Below are 26,296 nucleotides of genomic sequence, written 5' to 3'. Positions count from 1 at the left end.
ACCCGGTCGAAAAGGTTAAAACTATTCAACCATGTTGAGCATTCAAGATTTAAAATTTTGATGAATAAAACTAAATAAAATTTAATCAAATTTAAGGATTGGTTTAGTAAATTAATATACAGTATGTCTGTTGTTTAGTAATCACTTCATCCATGAACTTAAAATGAAATTAAGCGACAGCACTCCACGTACCCCTAGTTCGAAAATGAATATTTCTAGTTAAACCTCTTTCAAAAGAACGTTCTCACCAAAATACTTGTGGATACTTCCAGAATTCATAAGCCCTAAACTACAATAATAGTTCCTTTCCATTTAATACTACACACGCACTAGAATTCAATCTCATTATTATTATTATTAAAAGAAGGAGTTTTACCAGCCCAATGAGTCAAGCTTGACTCTCACAGGGCTGGCCCGAAAAAAAATCGGGATATAAAGAAATATAAGATTATAAAAAATTCAATTGATAAGGAAAAAAAATAAATAAATAAATGAAAAAAAAAATTATATATATGTATATACATTATATACTTATAATCTTTAAATATTCTAAATATGGGTGAATAGATGGATGAGTAGATATATATATATATATATATATATATATATATATATATATATATATATATATATATATATATATATATATATATATATATATATATATATATATGAAATCTGAGTGATAAAAATAATTAACTATATATCAAATCTATGTAGTTTAAAATGAATTAGTAAAAACTTAGGTAAAAATTCAATCTCATATTTCACTACTGTTTTCTACAATACAAATTTACATTCTTTTCTTTTAACCTTTTAAACTTATTTTCCACTGAGGTTTCCCGTACCTATTCATGACTTCACTTGGATAAGACCTCCCATTGGTCTTTTATTGAAATAAAAGTATAAAACTTATTTGTTTTATTGGAATTTTTATCAACTTTAAAGCACGTATATACAATAGTCATATGATTTTTCTAATTTACTACACTTATAAGTCACACATTTCAAGTTTTCACACACATATTATGTACAGGATTTCCTCCAATATTCGTTCATATAAGTATTTCTTAATCACATTAAAAGTTTGTAGTATGGAACAAGTCCTACAGATTTTGTAGTAGATTTGAGAACAAAGCCCTGCAGAAGAATACTGGGAGTTAAATGGTAGTACAGGATTAGAAACGAAACTGTTGAGACAGATTAATCGGGTGCCACATACAGACGAGATCATGGCGTGGGGTAGACGGAGATGGTTTGCACTCCCCAAGAGATATTAGCGCACCAAACTTTCAGTTGGGCTCCACAAGGCACTAAAAGAGTTGGAAGACCCAGGTCTACGTGGCCGAGGCCTATGAAACGTGAAGTAGGTGGTGATGAATGGAGAGGTATGGATTCAAATCTCAAGATACAGACGACTGTCAAAATCTAACCGAGGCCCTTTGCATCAATAGGCGGGGGAGGAGATGATGATGATCATGGAGCACTATGTGAAAAGAGAAACATGGCCACTGATAAGAAAAATATTAAGATACAGTGAACCCTCGTTTATCGCGGTAGATAGGTTCCAGACCCAGCCGCGATAGGTGAAAATCCAGGAAGTAGTGACACCATATTTACCTATTTATTTAACATGTATATTCAGACTTTTAAAACCTTCCCTTGTACGTAGTACTGTTAACAAACTACCCTTTAATGTACAGAACACTTAATGCATGTACTACAGTACCCTAAACTAAAACAGGCACAAATATTAAAGGCAATTTTATATCATGCGTTTCCTAAACACGCCAAAAAGCACGATAAAAAATGGCAACCAATGTTTTGTTTACGTTTCTCTGATCATAATGAAGAAACAAACGCATTTACTGTACACATCTGTGTATAGGTTAGTTTTTGCATCGATTATATTGATTATTCAGTACAGTATGTTGATTTTGTTATTACCAATATGTATATATATATATGGGTTATGAAAAAAATCCGCGAAGTGGTGAATCCGCGATGGTCGAACCGCGAAGTAGCGAGGGTTCACTGTATATATAAAAAGGTACGAGCTAAAATGCAAACGTTAGACATTGTGACTGTAGTAAAAGCAAAAGATGTTGAATTCCAATAATTATACACTATATAACCACACCCCATGCATAATGTCAATGCCGTATATAAAAGTCCTCCTAATCGGGTAGTTGAATCAGTAGAACTTCAAGAGTTCAAAGTTGGAGCAAATGTTTTTATGTTGACCAGGCTGACATGAGTCTTTTTATACTTTATATATGACATATCTGTTTTGGACGTTGTTAATAGTTTAAATAGGACATATCTCTTTTGACACTGTTACTGTTTTTAGAATGATTTATTGTTAATTTATTCTCATCATTTATATATTTCCTTATTTCCTTTCCTCACTGGGCTATTTTTCCCTATTGGAGCCCTTGGTCTCATAGCATCTTGCTTTTCCAACTAGGGTTGTAGCTTGGCTAATAATAATAATAATAATAATAATAATAATTATAATAATAAAAATTTATTCAATATATTTTTAGACCTCTTATGTATTGATATTATTGTTTAACATCTTGAAACTCTACTTAGGATCCCTGACTAAGTGAAAACAAAAAATTAAATATTTTGCCTAGGCTATTTCTTTTGCCAATAAATTAAATTTTACATACCTAAATAAAATGAAAAATGTGCATTACTGACCACCATGATGTGTCCATTCTACAGATTTTGAATGGTAAGACAAACTCATATGTCCAACAGTTGTGGAGTCATTCACGGAGGATGGAAGTACACCGAGCGAAAATGGCAGACCCGTTCCAGCTATTTCACCATCGGTGGGAAATGTGTTACCAACAATATATTCTTCCTAGACTTTCAATTAGGGTATTCCAGAAGAGTTTAGTTATGGATATAACTGCATACAATGCCACCTGTAGTGCTACTAGCGTACTAAATTTGTACATACATACATACATATACCAAGGCACTAGACAAACAAATGAAACAAAAAAAGGGGACCTCTACTCTCTACGTTCCTCCCAGCCTGACAAGGGACTCAACCTAGTTCAGCTGCTGGTACTGCTAGGGTGCCACAGCCCACCCTCCCCTGTTATCCACTACAGATGAAGCTTCATAATGCTGAATCCCCTACTGCTGCTACCTCCGCGGTCATCCAAGGCAGCGGAGGCAGCAGCAGGGCCTACCGGAACTGCGTCACAATCGCTCGCCATTCATTCCTATTTCTAGCACGCTCTCTTGCCCCTCTCACATCTATCCTCCTATCACCCAGAGCTTCCTTCACTCCATCCATCCACCTAAATTTGTAAACATGGGTAAATTGGAAACAATATAGCACATCTTAATCATAAATAACTGATAGCAATGTTTTCTAGAAGCGATATAGTGTATTTTGGTATTTTTGTTCTGGATGAAATGCATAGTCAACTAATGACCTGTAAAGGGAATTTTGTTCTAATGAACCCGAAATGGCCGACATGAAAAATTAAGTGAACATAAACAATTAAAAAAAAAAAACCTATTTCAAAAGATTTAGTGAATGTTGCATGCATATAGCTAGTTATCCCTTTTACCCCCACGGATGTACTGGTACGTCCTTGAAAAAAACTGCTATAAAAAATTTTTTTTGCATATTTTTGATACTTTTTCGAGAAACTTCAGGCATTTTCCGAAAGAATGAGACCAACCTGACCTCTCTATGACGAAAATTAAGGCTGTTAGAACAATTTGAAAAAAAATATATTACAAAATGTGCTTGAAAAAAAAAAAAACTCCTGGGGGTTAAGGGTTGGAAAGTTACAAATAGCCTGGGGGTAAAAGGGTTAATGATCATACATATTCACATTTATTTTTCAGTTTTGTCTATCAATCATTATGAGTTTTAAATTGAATTTTTTTGCATAGCCATTCATATACATACAGCTATATATAATCTATTCGCAACTGAAAGTAAGGGAGAGGCACCAACTGTAAAAGTAATCTATAACTGAAAACTATCCACTCTTTATTTCTGCCAAAAATGGATTGAAAATGACTAAGCTGGTCTTCACTAACTTGAGGGATTATTATTCAATAAATAGATTCTTGAATGGCTGAAAATTAGTTGAGACCTTGCCTAGACTATGGCTGAATTTTAAAGTATATATAACAGTCACATGCAGTATGGAGGAATAATTGCTTGAGTTGAATGATAGTGTAAAAATCTTTTTGGGCTTAGGCCATGTCGTCCTGATGGAAGGTTCCTTCAGTAGCTTCCTTAGGGTATATATGACAGTCATATATACCCTAAGGAAGCTACTGAAGGAACATTCCATCAGGACAACATGGCTATCTCACCCCAAAATTTATATCTTCATGAAAAAAAAAAATATTCATAACTATACCTAGCTGTCTGCTAAAGAAGGTGATGAATGCAAGAGTTGATGGGAGAAGTGCAAGAGGAAGGCCAAGGTTTGGGTGGATGGATGGAGTGAAGGAAGCTCTGGGTGATAGGATAGATGTGAGAGAGGCAAGAGAGCGTGCTAGATATAGGAATGAATGGCGAGCGATTGTGACGCAGTTCCGGTAGGCCCTGCTGCTTCCTCCGGTGCCTTAGATGACCGCGGAGGTAGCAGCAGTAGGGGATTCAGCATTATGAAGCTTTATCTGTGGTGGATAATGTGGGAGGTTGGGCTGTGGCACCCTAGCAGTACCAGCTGAACTCGGTTGAGTCCCTGGTTAGGCTGAAGGAACGTAGAGAGTAGAGGTCCCCTTTTTTGTTTTGTTTCATTGTTGATGTCGGCTACCCCCCAAAATTGGGGGAAGTGCCTTTGGTATATGGATGGATGGTACCTAAAAGATGACAAAAACCAAAGTATATTTTGTCACGAGGGGCTAGCTAGCATTTTTTTTTCTAAACACCACTAAGGGTTAGACAAGTGTGATTTCTATATCAAAAAGATTTTTTGTGCATCTATGAATCTTGTATGGCTTGAAATTGAAGAAGGTTTTCTCTTGAGCAGACTTTCAAACAACAAGATTCTTGTCACATAATTCAGCAAAATTGTCGAAACTTGAAAGTGATAATTTACAGGCTGGGTTGGGGCAGCCACCTGAAAATTGCAATGAACGCAGTGAGTTTAGATGTAAACAAATTATGGCAATGATACTATAATCAGATGTCAATTATTTTGAAAATAACCATAACAACAGACATTCAAAAAAGGGCTGAGCCCATCATATATTTTTCCCACACAAGGGTTGTGTAAGACTGGAAAAGTTCCAACTAATATTAAATTACAGTGACCCTACTATAATTAGGATACCCTTATCAATAATTTTAAAAATCAACTCTAGACTTAACCCTTTTACCCCCAAAGGACGTACTGGTACGTTTCACAAAACTCATCCCTTTACCCCCATGAACGTACCGGTACGTCCTTGCAAAAATATGCTATAAAAATTTTCTTTTTCATATTTTTAATATTTTCTTGAGAAACTTCAGGCATTTTCCAAGAGAATGAGACCAACCTGACCTCTATGACAAAAATTAAGGCTGTTAGAGGAATTTAAAAAATATATACTGCAAAATGTGCTGGGGAAAAAATAACCCCTTGGGGGTTAAGGGTTGGAAATTTCCAAAGAGCCTGAGGGTAAAAGGGTTAAAAACAGTACTGCACCCATCATATTTTTCCCAATACAAAAGTTGGTAAGAATGAAAAGTTCCAACTAATATTAAAATGTTATTTTCATTAGTAAAACAAATTTTTGAATATACTTACCCGATAATCATGTAGCTGTCAACTCCGTTGCCCGACAGAATTCTACGGAAGGGATACACCAGCGATCACTATACTAGAAGGGGGTGTACTCACCAGCGCCACCTGTGGCCAGGTACTGCAGTACTTCTTGTTGACACCACCTCAATTTTTCCTCGGTCCACTGGTTCTCTATGGGGAGGAAGGGTGGGTCAATTAAATCATGATTATCGGGTAAGTATATTCAAAAATTTATTTTACTAATGAAAATAACATTTTTCAATATTAAACTTACCCGATAATCATGTAGCTGATTCACACCCAGGGAGGTGGGTGAAAACCAGTGTACATGACTATAAGATAGCTAAGTATCCCGTATTTCATATTATCAGTTATTCAAAATAACAATGAAATTATAAGTACCTGGTAAGGAAGTCGACTTGAACCATTACTCTGCCTTTAATAAGTTCGTCTTCCTTACTGGGCGCAGCGTTCCTCTTAGGAGGCTGAACAACCCTAAGGTGCTGAAGTATACAGGGCTGCAACCCATACTAAAGGACCTCTACACAACCTCTAACCCAGGCGCTTCTCAAGAACGAATTGACCACCCGCCAAATCAAAAAGGATGCGGAAGGCTTCTTAGCCTACCGTAACAACCATAAAAACAACAATAAAAGCATTCAAGAGAAAGGTTAAAAAAGGTTATGGGATTAAGGGAATGTAGTGGCTGAGCCCTCACCTACTACTGCACTCGCTGCTACGAATGGTCCCAGGGTGTAGCAGTTCTCGTAAAGAGACTGGACATCTTTAAGATAAAATGATGCAAACACTGACTTGCTCCTCCAATAAGTTGCATCCATAATGCTCTGCAGAGAACGATTCTGTTTAAAGGCCATCGAAGTAGCTACAGCTCTCACTTCGTGGGTCCTTACCTTCAGCAAAGCAAGGTCTTCATCCTTCATGTGAGAATGGGCTTCTCTAATCAGAAGCCTTATATAATACGAAACTGCGTTTTTGGACATAGGCATCGAAGGTTTCTTGATTGCACACCATAAGGCTTCTGACTGTCCTCGTAAAGGTTTTGACCTATTAAGATAGTATTTCAGAGCTCTGACAGGGCAAAGAACTCTTTCTAGCTCGTTACCCACCATGTTGGAAAGGCTAGGAATTTCGAACGATCTAGGCCAAGGACGTGAAGGAAGTTCATTCTTAGCTAAAAATCCGAGCTGTAAAGAACATGTTGCTGATTCGGATGTGAACCCAATGTTCTTGCTGAAGGCGTGAACCTCACTAACTCTTTTAGCTGTTGCAAGGCAGACGAGGAAAAGAGTTTTGAGAGTAAGGTCTTTGAAGGAAGCTGACTGGAGAGGTTCGAACCTAGGAGACATAAGGAACCTTAAGACTACGTCTAGATTCCAGCCTGGAGTGGATAAACGACGTTCTTTAGAAGTCTCGAAAGATTTAAGGATGTCTTGAAGGTCCTTGTTGGAGGAAAGGTCCAAACCTCTGTGGCGGAGAACTGAAGCCAACATACTTCTGTACCCTTTAATCGTAGGAGCCGAAAGGGATCTCACATTCCTTAGATGTAATAGGAAGTCAGCTACTTGGGTTACAGAGGTATTGGTAGAGGAAACTGCATTGGCTCTGCACCAGCTTCGGAAGACTTCCCACTTGGATTGGTAGACTCTACGAGTGGATACCCTCCTTGCTCTGGCAATCGCTCTGGCTGCCTCCTTCGAAAAGCCTCTAGCTCTAGCGAATCTTTCGACAGTCTGAAGGCAGTCAGACGAAGAGCGTGGAGGTTTGGGTGTACCTTGTTTACGTGAGGTTGACGTAGAAGGTCCACTCTTAGAGGGAGAGTCCTGGGAACGTCGACCAGCCATTGTAGTACCTCTGTGAACCATTCTCTTGCAGGCCAAAGGGGAGCAACCAGCGTCAGCCGTGTCCCTTCGTGCGAGAGGAACTTCTGAATGACTCTGTTGATGATCTTGAACGGCGGGAATGCATATAGGTCGAGATGGGACCAATTCAGCAGAAAAGCATCCATGTGAACTGCTGCTGGGTCTGGAACTGGGGAACAGTACAAAGGAAGCCTCTTGGTCATGGAGGTGGCGAACAGATCTATCGTAGGCTGACCCCACAAGGTCCAAAGTCTGTTGCACACGCTCTTGTGAAGGGTCCATTCCGTGGGGATGACTTGATCTTTCCTGCTGAGGCGATCTGCTGAGACATTCATGTTGCCCTGAATGAACCTCGTTACCAGAGTGAGATTTAGACTTCTTGACCAAATGAGGAGGTCCCTTGCTATCTCGTACAGCGTCCTCGAATGGGTCCCTCCCTGCTTGGAGATGTAAGCCAAGGCTGTGGTGTTGTCGGAGTTCACCTCCACCACCTTGTCCAACAGAAGGGACTTGAAGTTCATTAAGGCCAGATGAACTGCCAGCAGCTCCTTGCAGTTGATGTGGAGCGTTTCCTGTTCCTTGTTCCATGTTCCCGAGCATTCATGTCCGTTCAAGGTCGCGCCCCAGCCCGAGTCTGATGCGTCCGAAAAGAGATGAAGATTGGGGGTCTGAATGGCTAACGATAGACCCTCCTTGAGAAGGATGTTGGTCTTCCACCACAAGAGAGTAGTCTTCATCTCTTTGGTGACAGGAATAGAGACTGCTTCGAGCGTCAAATCCTTGTCCCAGTGAGCTGCTAGATGGAATTGGAGAGGGCGGAGGTGGAGTCTCCCTAACTCGACGAACAGGGCTAACGATGACAGGGTCCCTGTTAGACTCATCCACTGTCTCACCGAGCAACTGTTCCTCTTCAGCATGCTCAGGATGCATTCTAGGGCTTGGCTTATCCTTGGGGCCGATGGAAAAGCCCGAAAAGCCTGACTCCGAATCTCTATTCCCAGGTAAACGATGGATTGAGAGGGAATGAGCTGGGACTTTTCTAAGTTGACCAGTAGACCCAGTTCCTTGATCAAGTCCAAAGTCCAGTTGAGACTCTCCAGACAGCGACGACTTGTGGGGGCTCTTAACAGCCAGTCGTCTAAATAAAGGGAGGCTCTGATGTCCGATAAGTGGAGGAATTTTGCAATATTCCTCATCAGATGCGTAAACACCATAGGAGCTGTGCTTAGGCCAAAACACAGGGCTTGGAATTGGTACACAACCTTTCCAAAAACGAATCTCAGGAAAGGTTGGGAGTCTGGATGAATAGGAACGTGAAAGTAAGCGTCTTTCAGATCCAACGAGACCATCCAGTCCTCCTGCCTGACCGCTGCTAGGACCGACTTCGTCGTCTCCATAGTGAACGTCTGCTTGGTGACATAAGCATTGAGCGCGCTGACGTCCAGCACCGGTCTCCAACCTCCTGTCTTCTTGGCCACCAGAAAGAGACGGTTGTAGAAGCCCGGGGATTGATGGTCCCGGACTATCACCACTGCCTTCTTCTGTAACAGGAGCGACACCTCCTGGTGTAACGCTAGCCTCTTGTCCTTTTCCTTGTAGTTGGGAGAGAGGTTGATGGGAGAAGTGGTCAGAGGGGGATTGCGGCAGAATGGTATCCTGTAACCTTCCCTTAGCCACTTGACAGACTGGGAGTCTGCACCTCTTCTTTCCCAAGCTTGCCAGAAGGTCTTGAGTCTGGCTCCTACTGCTGTCTGGAGAGGAGGAGAGTCAGTGTTTGCCTTTTGAAGTCTTGGGACCTTTCTTAGACCTGCCCCTGGAAGAGTCTGGACGGGTACTTCCTCGGCTGGGGGCTCTGCCACGAAAGGGCGGAATAAATCTTGTAGCAGGAGTATCGGCTACTGGGGTGCGATAAGTTCTGGGAACTGAAGGAGCAACCTTAGCCTTACGAGCAGAAGAGGCCACAAGGTCATGAGTGTCCTTCTGAATAAGGGCCGCAGACAAATCCTTGATAAGTTCTTCGGGGAACAGGAACTTAGAAAGCGGAGCAAAAAGTAGCTGAGACCTTTGACAAGGGGTGATGCCAGTAGAAAGAAAAGTGCAAAGTTGTTCCCTTTTCTTGAGTACTCCTGAAACAAACATTGAGGCAAGTTCGCCGGACCCATCCCGAATTGCTTTATCCATGCAGGACATTATAAGCATGGCTGAGTCCTTGTCAGCAGGGGCTGTCTTCTTGCTCAAGGCCCCCAGGCACCAGTCGAGAAAATTGAAAATCTCAAAGGCACGAAATATACCCTTTAAGAAGTGGTCTAAGTCGGAAAAGGTCCAGCAGACCTTAGAGCGCCTCATAGCTGATCTACGTGGAGAGTCGACCAAACTTGAGAAGTCAGCCTGGGCAGAGGCAGGGACTCCCAAGCCTGGTTCCTCTCCTGTGGCATACCATACGCCCGCCTTAAAAGTCAGCTTAGGTGGAGGGAACATAAAAGAAGTCTTCCCTAGTTGCTGTTTGGACTGCAACCAATCCCCTAACATTCTTAAAGCTCTCTTAGAGGATCTAGCAAAGACGAGCTTAGTATAGGCCGACTTAACAGGTTGCATGCCTAGCGAAAACTCAGATGGAGGAGAGCGAGGGGTAGCAGAAACAAAATGGTCCGGGTAAACCTCTCTGAAAAGAGCCAGGACCTTGCGAAAGTCAGTGGAGGGAGGAGAAGACTTGGGTTCCTCCACGTCCGAAGAGGGATCATCAAGGTGCGCAGCTTCCTCCTCAGAAACCTCATCACCTGAGTGGTGCGAAGCGAGAGGTAAAGTAACAGCGGTGTGCTGAACAGCAGAGTCCTGACAAGCGGGTGCATAAACACTTGCGGTTTCATCCTCAAGTCTCTGTTGAAGAGGATGAGGGCTGGTAATGACAAAGTCAAGCGGTTGGGATGAAGGAGGTTCTGCGGCGGTTTGAGGAGCAAGTGTGGAGAGAGGCGACTGTATTAAAACCTGAGGTTCAGGCTGCAAAGACTGGTCAGGTAGAGTAAAAGAAGGTAGGTGCATGCGTTGAGGTGGCTGACTCCTAGCATGAGTTTCCTGTCTCAAGAGTTGCGTTTGCTTCAAGGGTTGAGGTGGATGCGCAGTAGCAGGTTCCTGTCTCACGAGTTGAGGTTCTTGAGGTGTGAGCTGCGAGAGTTGAGGTAGCGGCTGCGCAGAACGCAGTTCCTGTCTCACGAGTTGAGGTTCTTGAGGTGCTGGCCTCAAGCGTTGAGGCTCTCGCCTTGAGGAAAGTTGAGGTAGCAGCTGCGAGAGCTGAGGTGGCTGCCTCAAGGATGGTAGAGGTTGTCGTACCTCAAGAGGTTGTTGCCTCGAAGATGGTCTAACTGCAAGAAAATCTTGCCTCAAGGCATAAGACTCCTGCTCCCATTGTTGAGGTTGCCTTAAGGAAGGTTGAGGTTGCTGCACAACGCTGGTAACTGGCAACTCCGAAAGCGGTAAGGTAGCTTGAGGAACCTCAACTTCGTACGCCTGGCAGACTGGACTGCGGTGAGGCGGAGCGCTCGCAGGAGGAGGTGTAACCTTCTCAGCCTGAAACTCACGCATTAAGACCGCAAGCTGCGACTGCATGGACTGCAGCAAAGTCATCTTGGGATCAACAGACGATAAGGTCTGTTGAGGCAAAGCCTTAACAGAAGATGAGGTCTGTTGAGGCATCGCTTTACCTCTCTTAGGAGGTGTGCAGTCACCTGATGACTGCGGAGAGTCAGAGCTAACCCAATGACTGCATCCGGGTTGTTGAACTCTTGAGGTCTGGACTTTACGTTTAAGAGGTCTTGAGACCTGAGTCCAGCGTTTTCTCCCCGAAATTTCTTCTGCAGACGAGGAAAATAAGGGCTCAATCGTCTGCGGGTGGGAGTGACGGTCTCTGTAAGACACGCCCGCAACCACCGAGGATACTTCTGTGCGCCGATCAAGGCCTGCCGAACCCTTTTGCCCTTCGACATTGCTTCTCCCCTGGGCTTGGGAGCTTGCAAGAGGTCCCGGACTGGGAGGACGACTGGCACGCACAGAAGTACCCTCACGCACGACACTGACACTAGCACTCGGCACCGCACTGACACTAGCACTCGGCACAGCACTGGCACTACCACTTCCCACTGCACTTTTGACCTTAAGTTCCTTGACGTCCGCCAAGAGGAACTTGTGGTCACTCACTACCGATTCCACTTTGTCACCTAAAGCCTGAATGGCACGCAAAACATCGGACATATCAGGCTGAGCACAAATAGTAGGTTCGGGGGTAGCCACTACAGGGGGAGGAAAAGGTTGAGGATCATGAGGAGAGGAAAAAAGCGAAGAGCGAGCAGAACTCCTCCTAACTCTCTCTCTCTCTAACTTAGTGGTATATTTAAGGAATCGAACAAACTCAAGTTCCGAAAGTCCGGCGCATTCCTCACATCGATCTTCCAACTGACAGGATCTTTCCCTACAGTCGGAACAAGCGGTGTGAGGATCAACCGAGGCCTTCGGAATACGCCTATTACAAGTCCTACATCGTCTATGGGGAGGGGCTTGTGAAAGGTCGGACATCTTGAATCAAAGAGCTAGTCAAGGGGGATTCCAAATCAAGCAAAAGATCGTTAACCATTAATCAAATCAAAATAAAAGCTATCTAAGCTAATAGAAAAGTTTCCAGTATAGCGAAAGCTGAAATCTTAGAGAAATACTTCACCAAAAACCGTGAACAATACTCCAAAATTATAAGCGTATCCATGAACGTCTTGCCGGAAGCACGACAGAGGAAAAATTGAGGTGGTGTCAACAAGAAGTACTGCAGTACCTGGCCACAGGTGGCGCTGGTGAGTACACCCCCTTCTAGTATAGTGATCGCTGGCGTATCCCTTCCGTAGAATTCTGTCGGGCAACGGAGTTGACAGCTACATGATTATCGGGTAAGTTTAATATTGAAAATTAATTCTAAGGTTAGTAATTTAAACAACTAAACCTCAGAGGCTGAAAACGAAGGTTTTCCCAAGTCTTAAGACGACACTTATGTTGTCTGATATAGAAATTGAGTTTAACTTTGCTTACACAATGCTAGGTTCAAATCTAATAACTTTGAGAATAACACAAGATTAAAAAGAACACAGTTTAAATTCAAGTCACGATGAGAGGACAGGTAGGTGAACTCAAGGGACAGTTTAAGACCAAAAAAAAGGCCCCATTTTAAATTGTGAATTTGGAATATGAGGTTCAACAATGGGGCCTGGGAGTACATTCATTACCCATGTATAGAGAAAAGTTAAAAATTAAGCATAGCTACTGGCCCAAGTAACGCACTGATGGTGATACCCACTTTACTCGAGATTAAATTCTTTGGACATCCTTTCGTAAAGAGTTTCAAATAATGACTATAAAATAATAACTTCCAATACTCTGGTACATTTTCCATATTTACCTCTTAGCACATTGTTGATCTCCTTATAGTGGCAATCAAGACTCGAGAAAGCTCTTCTTTACGGAAGCTATGTACACAAATGCGCTATAGCCATAGCGGTAACCTGCAAATAATTACAGTTTATCAGATTATGAAAAATTTATTAAAAATTTACTTAAGTGCAAATAAATGCTACAAACAGACAGATTTACCTGGTGCAATAAACCATCCCAAGACTATAATGCAAAATGCATAGATCTTTATTGGCTCTCTAAAAAGTCACCAATTTTGCGGGGTGTTACAGCAGTACACAGTGCTGAATCTAACACTTACACGGACCTTCACTCGTGTCGACATTTTTTTAACGATTTATTTTGAAGTCTTTTTGACAGTATATTAACCCTTTTACCCCCAAAGGACGTACTGGTACGTTTCACAAAAGCCATCCCTTAACCCCCATGGACGTACCGGTACGTCCTTGCAAAAAAATGCTATAAAAATTATTTTTTTCATATTTTTGATAATTTTTTGAGAAAATTCGAGCATTTTCCAAGAGAATGAGACTAACCTAACTTCTCTATGACAAAAATTAAGGCTGTTAGAGCAATTTAAAAAAAAATATACTGCAAAATGTGCTGGGAAAAAAATAAGGGTTGGAAATTTCCAAATAGCCTGGGGGTAAAAGGGTTAAGGACTCACATTGGTTCCAAAAATCATATTTTAGTATTATGGTATATATATATTAACATGAATTTAATATCTAAGAATGAAAATGTTGGAGATGAGATTGGTGGGAACTGTTGGAGGAAGGGTTTTAGATACAGTAAGATATGATTTCGTGTTGGAGAAGTATTGTTGGAGGGAAGCTATGGTGAGACGAGAACTGAGAGAAAAATATTTTCAAAGAATTTTAGTCAGAGAGAAATTTAATTTTGTTAAAAGAGAGCATTGGTATCATTAACTAGTTACATTTATTTAGATAGAGATTGGGGTTTTTTCTTCAAATATTTTGACTACAGTATAGGTGTAACAGCTGTTCTATAAAACTAGTCTAGAGGTCAGTCTGAAGCTAAAACTGCGTTATCACAGTACTGTACAAGTGAATGTATGTAACTGTACATGTGTACGAACAGAATGGAATCAAATATAAAACGAGTAGGAAGAGCAATCAGAGATTGTCAACTTTTTACTCGAGCCTATGGACCAAGCTTTCCCTTTTACACAAGTTAACCTTGAATGAATCTACTAATCAAATATGTGATGGGTTTCTTCCTATCCGCTGTTCGCTGTTAAAATGTGAGAAGTCTGACATAACACTACTAATAGACAAACATAAATAAACAGGTTATTTTACAACCTCGTCGGTGAAGGTAATTTGTATATGTGTATTCTTATTTTGGTCCAGAGTACTCCAATCTCAACAGCTACATCCTGACAATCAGCTTTAAAAGGACCAAACATAAACAGAATATACCATAGGTTACAACATTGCTTTGTTGCTGTCTCACAGGATTTTTTATACAGGAGAGGGGGAACCCAGCCCCCTCGTCCCGTCCCTTTTAGTCGCCTCTTACGACACGCAGGGATAACGTTGGCGCTATTCTAATTGTTTTATGCCCCCGCGGCCACAGGGGGCTGGAGGAACGTAGAGAGTAGAGGTCCCCTTTTTTGTTTTGTTTCTTGTTGATGTCGGCTACCCCCCAAAATTGGGGGAAGTGCCTTTGGTATATGTATGTATGTACAACATTGCTATTGTATACTAACCCCAATGGAGGCACAAACAGTAACAGACTAGAGGGGGCCACTTATGCCATCCAACGAAGACCACCAACATTGCCTTTTATCTATTTTCAAGAATACAGAAAGGGGAAATATGGCGCTGCTTTCAACAGGGAAATATTTCACATGGAATGGAGTTTGAGAGGAAGGAGAATCAAGAAAGCAAAACGACTAAGCATCAAGATGGTAACGGGGAAGAAACGTTAGCAGAAAAAGGGTGAATGACACGTGAAACAAATACAGCAGGTATCACTTTTATCACTACAAGAGACGCTTGTGGTTACGAAATCCAAATGTGCAGGGATCTTTGAGGTTAACCCTTTTACCCGCAGGCTATTTGGAAATTTCCAACCCTTAACCTCCTGGGGGTTATTTTTTCCCCATCACATTTTGCAGTATATTTTTTTTAAATTGCTCTAACAGCCTTAATTTTTGTCATAGAGAGGTCAGGTTGGTCTCATTCTCTTGGAAAATGCATGAATTTTCTCAAAAAATTATCAAAAATATGAAATAAAACATTTTTATAGCATTTTTTTGCGAGGACGTACCGGTACGTCCATGGGGGTAAAGGGATGGCTTTTGTGAAACGTACCAGTACGTCCTTTGGGGGTAAAAGGATTAAAAAGATGTGGGAACATTACGCAAGAAGTAGACAAAGAAACAAATAATTTTGTGCTGCAAGAGCCACCCTTCAAAAGTGCGCAACATAACCGCTCCCTCAGATACAAAGCATTGCACCAAAGCAATAAAGTATTAAGCTACAAAAGCATGGACGAAATGAAAAGATTGCTAAACTAAACTAGTAAATGAGTACCTTATAACTCAACATAAAATCGTGAGTACTGTAGTGTAGTCTAAAGATCTCTTCTACTGTAAAGACTGAAATCTTGTAAACAATAAGGAAGATCTTCTACAAAAATGCCTAAAAGGACTAAGATCAATATCCAAAGATCACAGTATCAATGAGAAGGCTGGGAATGCTATATGCTGTTCCCTGGGCTACAAAAACAAACTTGAGGAAAAATGAATCAAAGAGACCATTAGTTAGAGTAGTACATCATCATCATCATCTACCAAGGAAATTGAGGGGTAGCCGACCTCTAACAAAGGAAACAAAAAAGGGGACCTTTCCTCTCTACGTTCCTCTCAGCCTGACAAGGGACTCAACCGAGTTCGGCTGTGTACTGCTAGGGGTGCCACAGCCCACCCTCCCCCGTTATCCACCACAGATGAAGCTTCATAACGCTGAATCCCCTACTGCTGCTACCTCCGAAGTCAGAGTAGTATATACATAAAGGCAAAAGGACGGATGAAAAAGCAAAGGAAAATTTATAGATTAAGATCTACTTAATAGAAATTTCAGCAGTAAATATATCCAGTCGTGGCGATAAAGCGATAACCAGAAGCACTTTAATTTCTCGGAATGTTACACCACGGTTAATGTCCTTAGCATTAGGGGCCCAAGCAAAGTCTATTATTCTGGTGACAACCAGGCACAGTAATTCTTATTTGGAGCAATGTCTACTTAAATAATGTGGCGGGATGTTGCAAAACAACCCCCACACCCTTGAATCACTCTGACAATTGTCCCACAACACAAACTTTCCCCTTACTTTATCAACCGGACTCTTGGACAGAAGGAAAATTGAAACAAAACATAACCATAAAGCTATATTACCTTACAAACTAAAATAATCAACACCAAAAGCATCCACATTCAAAATACTTAAAACTGATCAAACTTAATATTAAATATGCAAAAACCAAAACACCATTCATATAAAAAAACCCTAACAAACTTAAAATTAAAATAGACCACAACCAATATGTATATATTATTTTATAAGACACCGACACTGTCCTCAACACAAGCCAAACTGTCTTTTATGGCAAACTACCACTATCACCACTTGGTGGTCAACTATTCCACTGGGTGGCAATTTGCACACACTACTTCCCTGATTGGGGTCATTGTTATCATCATCATCATATTCATCATCATCATCATCAGCAATCTTAATTCAAAGGCCAAGTCATCATCCGTTCAGAAATCCAAAAAAACAGTCCAAAAAAAAAATTGTATACAGGCCAGGTCATCAACAGTTGAGCAATCGAATAGCGAAGTCTAAATGCAACAATAATCCACTTTCAAAACTTGAGTCTCTCCAAAGGAGGAATCACATCCTGCCAAAATAAAAAAAGAAAAACACTTACAAATTCACTGGCCAACCTTTATGGTATCTAATTGGTTGGGGAGGATCAAAACTCAATATATTGTTTATCAAAAGCCCTCTTGCCTTGGATTTTGGGATAGCCATTACTTCTAAGCAGTACTCGGTAGCCAGGTTAAGACCAGAGGTCTTGGCATTTCAATTAAGTGGTGTACTGTATTCTGGAAGACATCTTTCCTAGGGGCTAAGATGTTTTATATATTTTGAACTGAAAAGCAGATCTATTAACAATTCGGCAGATATGTTTTCTCAGTGGGGTTAAATGAATTTGTCAATTCTACCTTAAAAGTGTACCGAATAGTATTGGGTTGAGCAAAATTGAAATGAAATTGGTCAGAAATCGTACCAAAAGTGTTCGATTTTGACTGATGTGCTTGTTATTACAGACAGCATACCCTACAGACACCGTTGTTTCATTTAGCACAAATGCTCCCTAAAAAAGAAAGAAGAACCAGGACTATGAAAAAATCAGTCGTATGGTAAAAATTTGTGATACTTGCCTTCAAAATGTAGGAATCATGTAGGAATTATTTTCTGCCATCAGGTTTGCCTTAAAACATCTCTCTCTCTCTCTTGTTGGAGAAACCCCTGGGTAAATTGAAGTGCTTTAGGAACCCTGAAGGCGTTTCTCCTTTTAAAGCAATAACGTTTACCATGATCTGCAAAAAAGGGTATTTCATTAGGTACATATAATGTAATAGCTATAATACAGTTACTAAATTCTTTTCTTACTATTGTACCCACAAAAATATGTAAATGAGGCCTATAAATACAAAAATATAGATTAGAAATCTCAGCATTTTCTTTAATATAAGTCTCTTGCAAAATAAAAATTCTCTACAAGCAAATATTCAAACCTTATCACACACACCATCCTGAAACATGTTTATTTTCAACTGATTCAAGTTCAGGCAGTTTTTTTAATGACCCTCCCAGATGGTGTTCCCCCTTAAAGAATTTATGGCGCATAGCCAACCAAAGTGAACTTTTAGATATCAAAAGGACATAATAAAATCAATACAAATTTCAAAAGAAACTTGAACTTTTCCTAGCTACGCAAACATGAGTCCTTTAAAATAGGATATGTCTTCAACTTTACTGGAACAGCCGTTAACAAGGTAGTTATCGACAAGTGGACCTCATTACAAAACAGGTGGTATGCGTGGGCGAATAACTTTGCCCACCTGTTGGTTAGACTTTTTGTCTTTTAGAATAGGCAGACTCACTAATTGGTGGGCAGGAAGTTCCCTTAAAACCAAACTGATTGGTTATTTTTCCTCCCTGGAGGCGTCGGTCTGTTCTAGATGATAGCAAGGGAGAAGACTCCACCTTATTATTTGCCCATCATGAGGAATCCTTTCCCCTGAAGGGGATAGCAGTATGGGCATGTGATGTTCAATGGGTAGGTACATAATCATGTGACGGAGCCGAGAGAGGGTTGTGAACTCAAAGGCAGGAAGCAATCGACTGAGTTATATTATTGTAGAACACTCTCCTTACATACAAAACCTCAAGGCAACAGGACATAACAAGTTCACAAGACAGACAATATTACAGAGGAAAAACCAGACATGAATTTTCATGTTCTTTTTAGTGCGAGGGAAGAGCGAAGATACAAGCATAATATATACAAAAGGAATTATGTACAATTGTGTGAAACACGGTTGGTACAATCAGCTACCCTCCCTCTTGTCAAGGGAGGACAAGGGAGATACTTCATTAGATTCTAAGAATAGAGCTCGGAAGGAATAGTACAATACCTGCATCGAGTCACGGCTAGACTGCTTCATCCCCAAGAGAGGGAAAAGAAAGACTATTATGCATTACTATAGAGAATATGATTCCTATCATGACGGTCACCATCAACGTTACTATCATTATTAAGATCGTTAAAATTATCATCACCATCGTTGTTATCAAAATATTAAAATGATTAAAACAAAAAAAAAATTATCATCGTCGTCGTCATCTGTGGGGGAGCTGAGATAACTACATAACTAATTGAACAGCCAGTACAGGACCATGAACTAGAGTGTTGTGGCGGGATGTAAACAAAAACAAACTCCCACACCCTTGATCACTCAGACAAACAAATTGTCTCACAACGCAAACTTTCCCCTGACTTTTACGTCAACTGGACTATTGCACAAAGGGAACAGTAAAACATAACCTTAAAACTATATTGCTTACAAATTAAACACAACCAAAATATCACACATCACTAAACAGAGACTTGACACTAAAACAGACAAAAATAACAACAGTCTATTTTATATATATGGTATAACGGTGCGTGTGGGTACACAGAACTCACCAATAATCAGAAAACAATATCCCTTTTCTAACCCAACACCAACAGTCCACACACAGTACCAAAAAAACACTTAAAAATCAAAAATTTCAAATAATTTTAATTTTTCCTAACATACTTACCTTCGAACTACTTTCTTTAGGAGATCACTGGTTATCTCTCTCTCTATGACCAGAGATTTGAATATATACCCCCCCCCCCGTTCCGCGCTCTCAGTAGCTTTTACCCCCGGCATCCAGGAATGTGCCCCGAGGGTAGGATTAACGGTAGGTCGCCCGTTGGCCAGGTCACGTTCGTCATTAAGTTCTCTGGTCGAGAGAGGAGGGACCAGCCCTCCAGAATTGCTCCTGTTCACAGACGCCTCCAACCAAGGGTGGGGAGCCCACCTCCTCGACGGGACGGCACGAGGCACCGGGTTGGAAGGGGAAAAATAACTCCACATCAATGTCCTGGAGTTGAAAGCAGTCCAGAAGGCATGCTTACACTTCGCCATCAACCATACGCCATAAAGCAGCAACAATTAATCACACCAACATAAGCGAAAACACTCAAGTACTAAATATATAAGTGTGAGTGGTCACCGTCGTCCACATACGCATAACATCCCTAGCCCACTGCTACAACTTCCTGGCAAAGAGTATTACCCTACGGCCAATTCCACCGCGCAATCGCTTAACTTTATACTCTCAGAATATCATATCCATATCCAGGCCAAACCAGTGTCGTCATCATCATGATCCGGAACTTATATTAAGCTTGGTCATCAAGAGTTATCCAAAAGCGGTCTACAGTGAACCCTCGTTTATTGCGGCAGATAGGTTCCAGACCCGGCCGCGATAGGTAAAAATCCGCGAAGTAGTGACACCATATTTACCTATTTATTTAACATGTATATTCAGACTTTTAAAACCTTCCCTTGTACGTAGTACTGTTAACAAACTACCCTTTAATGTACAGAACACTTAATGCATTTACTACAGTACCCTAAACTAAAACAGGCACAAATATTAAAGGCGATTTTATATTATGCATTTCCTAAACACGCCAAAAAGCACGATAAAAAATGGCAACCAATGTTTTGTTTACGTTTCTCTGATCATAATGAAGAAACAAACGCATTTATTGTACACATCTGTGTATAGGTTAGTTTTTGCATCGATTATATTGATTATTCAGTACAGTATGTTGATTTTGTTATTACCAATATGTATATATATATATGGGTTATGAAAAAAATCTGCGAAGTGGTGAATCCGCGATGGTCGAACCGCGAAGTAGCGAGGGTTCACTGTATATCTAAATCAACAAATGATCAAACGTACGGGGTCGTCATCAATCTATCTATAAATGTGCGGAAGGCAACCAACAGTCCATGGACAAACAAAAACTCCAAAGGAGTCCAAAGGAGGAATTACATCCTGCAAATAAAAAAAAGAAAAACTTACAAACACTCCTAGATAACTGAACTATCGCACTATAATCAAAGATAAATAATAAACTTTTTATCATTCACGATCGCGCCCAACAAAGATAAATGAAAACACTGTACTTACACTAATACAAAAATCACTTCCAAGGCGGCTGGTTGATGAAAAAAATAATAATATTCCAGCATTCAGGACACAACCGACTCCTGCTACCGTCAAATAAAAATTGCATTCGCGCAAGACATTCATCACCACCCTAACCTAGCTAAAAAATGTAAACAAACAACCTCAATTATACCAACAGTCTTTCCCACTACAAACAATCATTACACTAAATACCCCTCGTTCGGTGGCGCGCACCGCAGACACACACACGCAAATACATGCATACTCGCACCCGCTCTCTCTCTCTCTCTCTCTCTGTCTCTCTCGCGCACGTGCGCGATTTGGCAAAACCAAAGCAAATAAAATTAATCCTCCACAGTGTCTAGAGATCTGTGGACTCTTTAAACATTTTACCTCGCGAACGAGACAAGTACGTTTGAAAGTCTGTACTCGTGTAGGAACAAACCACAGCAAGGACAAAGGAGAAAAGGAATAAATAGAAGGGGCAAGTTAATAAACAATAGGACTCATCCTTGCCTAATAAAGCATAATTTTATGGTTGTTAAACCAGTGAACCCTCGTTTATCGCGGTAGATAGGTTCCAGACGCGGGCGCGATCGGTGAAAATCCGCGAAGTAGTGACATCATATTTACCTATTTATTTAACATGTATATTCGGACTTTTAAAACCTTCCCTTGTACGTAGTACTGTTAACAAACCACCCTTTAATGTACAGAACACTTAATGCATGTATTACAGCACCCTAAACTAAAACAGGCACAAATATTAAAGGGATTTTATATCATGCGTTTCCTAAACACCTAAAAAGCACGATAAAAAATGGCAACCAATGTTTTGTTTACGTTCATCTCTGATCATAATTTAGAAACAAACTCATTTAGTGTACAGTACACATATATGTATAGGTTAGTTTTTGCATCGATTATATTGATTATACAGTACTGTACTGTATGTTGATTTGTTTATTACCAATGTTTTAGTTTACGTATTTTTCTTAGGACTTCCAAATGAAATTTTTTCTTTATGACGCCGCCTGAAACGACGGCGTGTACGCTCAGTAAACAACCACGCTCAGAACAAACAAGGCATTTAACGCGCATGATGATAGTGATAAATAATGATACAGTACAGTACATACAGTATTTACAGTAAAAGCATTTACAAAATATGTTACCTTACAAATATAAATTATACAGTATTGTACGTAGCAAAGCAGGAAAACAATTTACGAGAGAGAGAGAGAGAGAGAGAGAGAGAGAGAGAGAGAGAGAGAGAGAGAGAGAGAGAGAGAGAGAGAGATTGTTTTACGTACGTAAATGTAAATTTTAAACAAAAAAAATATGATAGGTTACAACATGTAGACTTTTAAAACCTTCCCTTTAACTTAATGCATACAGTACGTACATTACTAAACTATAAAACAGGCAGTAAGAATATCAAAGTAAAAAATAAAGATTGTTACTGTACTCACCACGAAAGAAGTTGAAGAAAAACTTGAATGGTGATGGCGATGAATTTGCTGCACAGTAGAAATGATGATGACGAAGCTGATGATGTGTTCTACTGTGCAGCCAATGATAGTATTTTACGTCTCTTCAGACGGAGGTGTCTTTTCCTGGGACACCTCTTCAACTTCTTCCTGGGAAACTTCAATTTCTTCCGAAGGCGTACTAGCAGGAGGAACTGGCTCTTTTTTGCGAGGCTGGAAGAACATTGTGATCGGAAGTTGTTGCCGCTGCTTCTTTTTTCGATCCAAGAGCATTTTGTAGGGAGTCATTATGTCATCAACCTTGTTGCAGAATTGCATCGAGCAAACCATATCCTTGTCCCACTCTTGCAACATTTCTTTCAACTCCTTCGCGTGGTTGCAGGCCTTGGCAAGCCGTTCTAATGTTAAGCCCGTTTCTTCGACATTTTCTTGGGTCTCTTCCTGGGTATCACTCTCTTCCTCACTTGCCGATTTCGTCAGGTCTTCGAGGTCTGCGTCAGTTAGGGGCTGGGAATGGCAGTCCAACAACTCGTCGACGTCTTCAGTCGTCATGTCGCCAAACCCGTCACCTCCAATTATGGCAGCCAACTGCACAGATTTCCGTATTGCAGTGTTGGATTTCCGACGGAGTAAATCCCTTGTCGTCGTAAACAATATCGGGCCACAACTTCTTCCAGCTCGCATTCACGGTTGCAGGTTTCATCTCTTGAAGTGCCTTCTGAATATTCTGCAGGCACGTGGCTATGGTGTACTGCCGCCAGTACGCCTTCAAGTTAAAATCTTCATCCTCGTCATCTTGGGCAGCATCCACACACGCAATGAGGTCCGCCAAGGTATTCTTCGTGTAGAGGGCCTTGAACGCCCTGATAACCCCCTGGTCTATCGGTTGAATTAATGACGTGGTGTTGGGTGGCAGGAACTCAACCTGAATGCCCTCATGCGACAGGTCAGTTGCGTGTCCACCAGCGTTATCCATAAGGAGAAGGATCTTGAATGGCAAGCCCTTCTCTAAGAGATATTTACTGACTTGCGGGATAAAACACTGGTGGAACCAGTTGGAGGTCAGCATCTTCGTAATCCATGCTTTTTGATTATGCATCCAGTACACGGGAAGGAGATTCTTATTTTTATTTTTCAAAGCGCGAGGATTTTTCGACTTATAAATAAGCCCCGGCTTTAACAAAAATCCAGCAGCATTGCCACACATCACGAGGGTAACGCGATCCTTGAATGCCTTAAAGCCAGAGGCTTTGGCTTCCTCTTTGAACAGGAAAGTTCACGACGGCCTTCTCTTCCAAAACAAGCCAGTCTCATCCATATTAAAGACTTGTTCCGGCTTGTATCCACCTTCGGCGATAATATTCTTGAAGGTCTGGTTCACGTAAGTTTCAGCAGCGGCAGTGTCAGCGGAAGCAGACTCCTCATGCAGGGAAACGCTTTTCAGGGCGAAGCGTTTCTGAAACTTCGCGAACCATCCTTTGCTTGCGGAAAAACGTTTCTGAGGCTGGGAATCAGTGGATGTCCCTGGTTGAGGATCATCTGCATCATCATCATCATCATCATCTTCAGCATGGTTGCCGTCGTCGTCTTTAGGTTCCTTTGCAGCAAAATTCTCATATAAACTCAAAGCCTTTGTTTGGATGGTGTTCGTATCCAACGCTATGTTCTTCTTCCGGCAGTCGGCAATCCACACAGCTAAAGCACCTTCCATGCGTACGATCGTTTTATTACGCGTTGTAACGACTCGCTTCGCTGATCTGCTAAAGGTGATTGCAGCCGTCTTTCTAATGTTCGCCTCGTCCTTTTTGATATAGCGAACGGTGGATTCGTTGATGCCAAAATGGCGGCCGGCGGCCGCGTAACTTCTACCATCTTTTAACATGTCGAGAAGCGTAACCTTCTCAGCTATCGTCATCATCCTTCGGTGGCGTTTAGGCTCACTACCAGCCTTAAGAGAAGCAGAACGCTTGGGAGCCATTACAGTAGGATTTACGTACAGTACTGTAACAAAAAGTTCAACTTAAAAAGGTCGCACACAGCACAGATTAAACTTCACAAACTTAAGAACGTCTACTCAGCGATACGCGGTAACAGAGAGTGAACGATCCAGCCCCGCGAGAACTTTGATGCTGCGGGTAGAAGATGCGGGCAAAACACCAATCACAGGCTAGATAACAAAACTTGAGTTCTGATTCGTCATCTATCAGCGCTTGAACCAATCACAACCCGTCTTACAGTACTATGATGCGTTGGTTACCTACTCATAGAAGATGCCCCGCGCATACTGAACGTACGTAGATTAAGTACAATACCGTAATAATAATAAATAATGATAATAATACTGTACAGTAATAATAATAATAATAATAATGATAATAATAATAACAATAATAATTTCATTAACAACAACAACAATAATAATAATAATAACAATAATAATAAAAATTTACGTACGCTATTTTACGCCTCTCTCTCTCTCTCTCTCTCTCTCTCTCTCTCTCTCTCTCTCTCTCTCTCGTACGCTTATTCGAAATGTGATTTTTGCAACAAAGAATATTATTGGATGCAGTACTGTACTACGTACGTATACATACAAAAGATTCATGGAAAAGAAGCACATCCATTACAGTACACACCATTCTAATATGGTATGACTGCATCTGATTTGCGTTTCATGTTCGATTTAATTTTACTACGTACTGAATTATCGTATGATCACATTCTCTTTTCGTGTTTTATTTCTTTCTGTGCTGAATTATATATCATATGTAATGCAATGAACAATCAGTAAGAGCAGATATTACTAATTACAGTATTAATGGAATTACAGGTAACAAAATATCGTATTTGGGGGTCTTCAGATTTCGCGGTATTTTCGAATTTTCCGGAAAATCCGCGATATGTATATATATATGGGTTATGGAAAAACCCCGCGAAGTGGTGAATCCGCGATTGTCGAACCGCGAAGTAGCGAGGGTTCACTGTACTGTATGCATATTGTCCAAATTTCTTGTAAAAATTATGAATTTCAAAATTTGTATTTTTCCTAGCTATAAAAACCTACAGCTCTTTTCATAGGAGTATTTATTTTGGAGGAACTGAAACTAGAGTTTAAAACTTTTGCAAGGTGTTACTACCCTACGCTAGTTAACGGATGGGGGAGTAGTTGGGTAGTCTAGCCACCCCGCTCACACCAGCACTAGCGACTGACCGTCGCTTTGCCGTTGCGGCAGGACTCCTCAAGGGTAGATGATGGCAGACCCAGTATGTGTACAGAGCTCCAGGGGTGCCGTTATAGTATGTGGCCTACCTTTTTGGATCTGTTATAGTATGTGGCCTACCCGGTTTGAATGTGTCCTACCTTAGGAAGAGTTTGTATATATATGTAATGAAATCAATAATTTTTCACAATTGTTTAATATCTAACAATACAATTTTAAAAGAACAGTTTCCTTGCCTACGAGTACGACGGGAGAAGCTAACTTAAAAAACCCACCTAACCTATGCTAAAAGCCGTGTCCTTACCTACGAGTACGACGGGAAAGCTAACTTAAAAAACCCACCTAACCTATGCTAAAAGCTGTGTCCTTACCTACGAGTACGACGGGAGAAGCTAACTAAAAAAACCCACCTAACCTATGCTAAAAGCCGTGTCCTTACCCGGGGGGACTGCGCCCCCCCCCCCCGGACCCCCCCCCTTACACAACATTAACATTAACTACATAGTTAAATACTGAAATCCATGTGTACTTACATGATCAATATTCGTAATAACAGTATGTAGGCCACATACTATATCAGAGACAAAATTCCGTAGGCCACACTCGAAAGGTAGGCCACATACTATAACGGCACCGCT

At 40.9% G+C, this 26,296-nt stretch overlaps 1 long non-coding RNA gene across 2 annotated transcripts in view; it reads right to left on the bottom strand.

The window, feature by feature from the left end:
* Positions 1 to 4,536: 4,536 nt before the first annotated feature.
* The window catches only part of LOC137636035 (uncharacterized), a 36,394-nt gene continuing 14,634 nt past the window's right edge, over positions 4,537 to 26,296 (bottom strand). The window contains exons 3-4 of one of the 2 annotated variants that reach the window (XR_011042898.1): positions 13,095 to 13,197; positions 4,537 to 5,114 (exon numbers count right to left, since the gene is read on the bottom strand). This is a non-coding gene — a long non-coding RNA (uncharacterized lncRNA). Of the gene's footprint in view, positions 5,115 to 13,094; positions 13,198 to 17,588; positions 17,743 to 26,296 lie in introns of those variants that run through there. The other variant, XR_011042897.1, reaches the window with a different exon arrangement.

Source organism: Palaemon carinicauda, unplaced genomic scaffold (genome assembly GCF_036898095.1).
Source record: "Palaemon carinicauda isolate YSFRI2023 unplaced genomic scaffold, ASM3689809v2 scaffold214, whole genome shotgun sequence".
In the NCBI taxonomy this organism is placed as follows: domain Eukaryota; kingdom Metazoa; phylum Arthropoda; class Malacostraca; order Decapoda; family Palaemonidae; genus Palaemon; species Palaemon carinicauda.
This window is presented reverse-complemented; position numbering and strand designations above follow the sequence as displayed.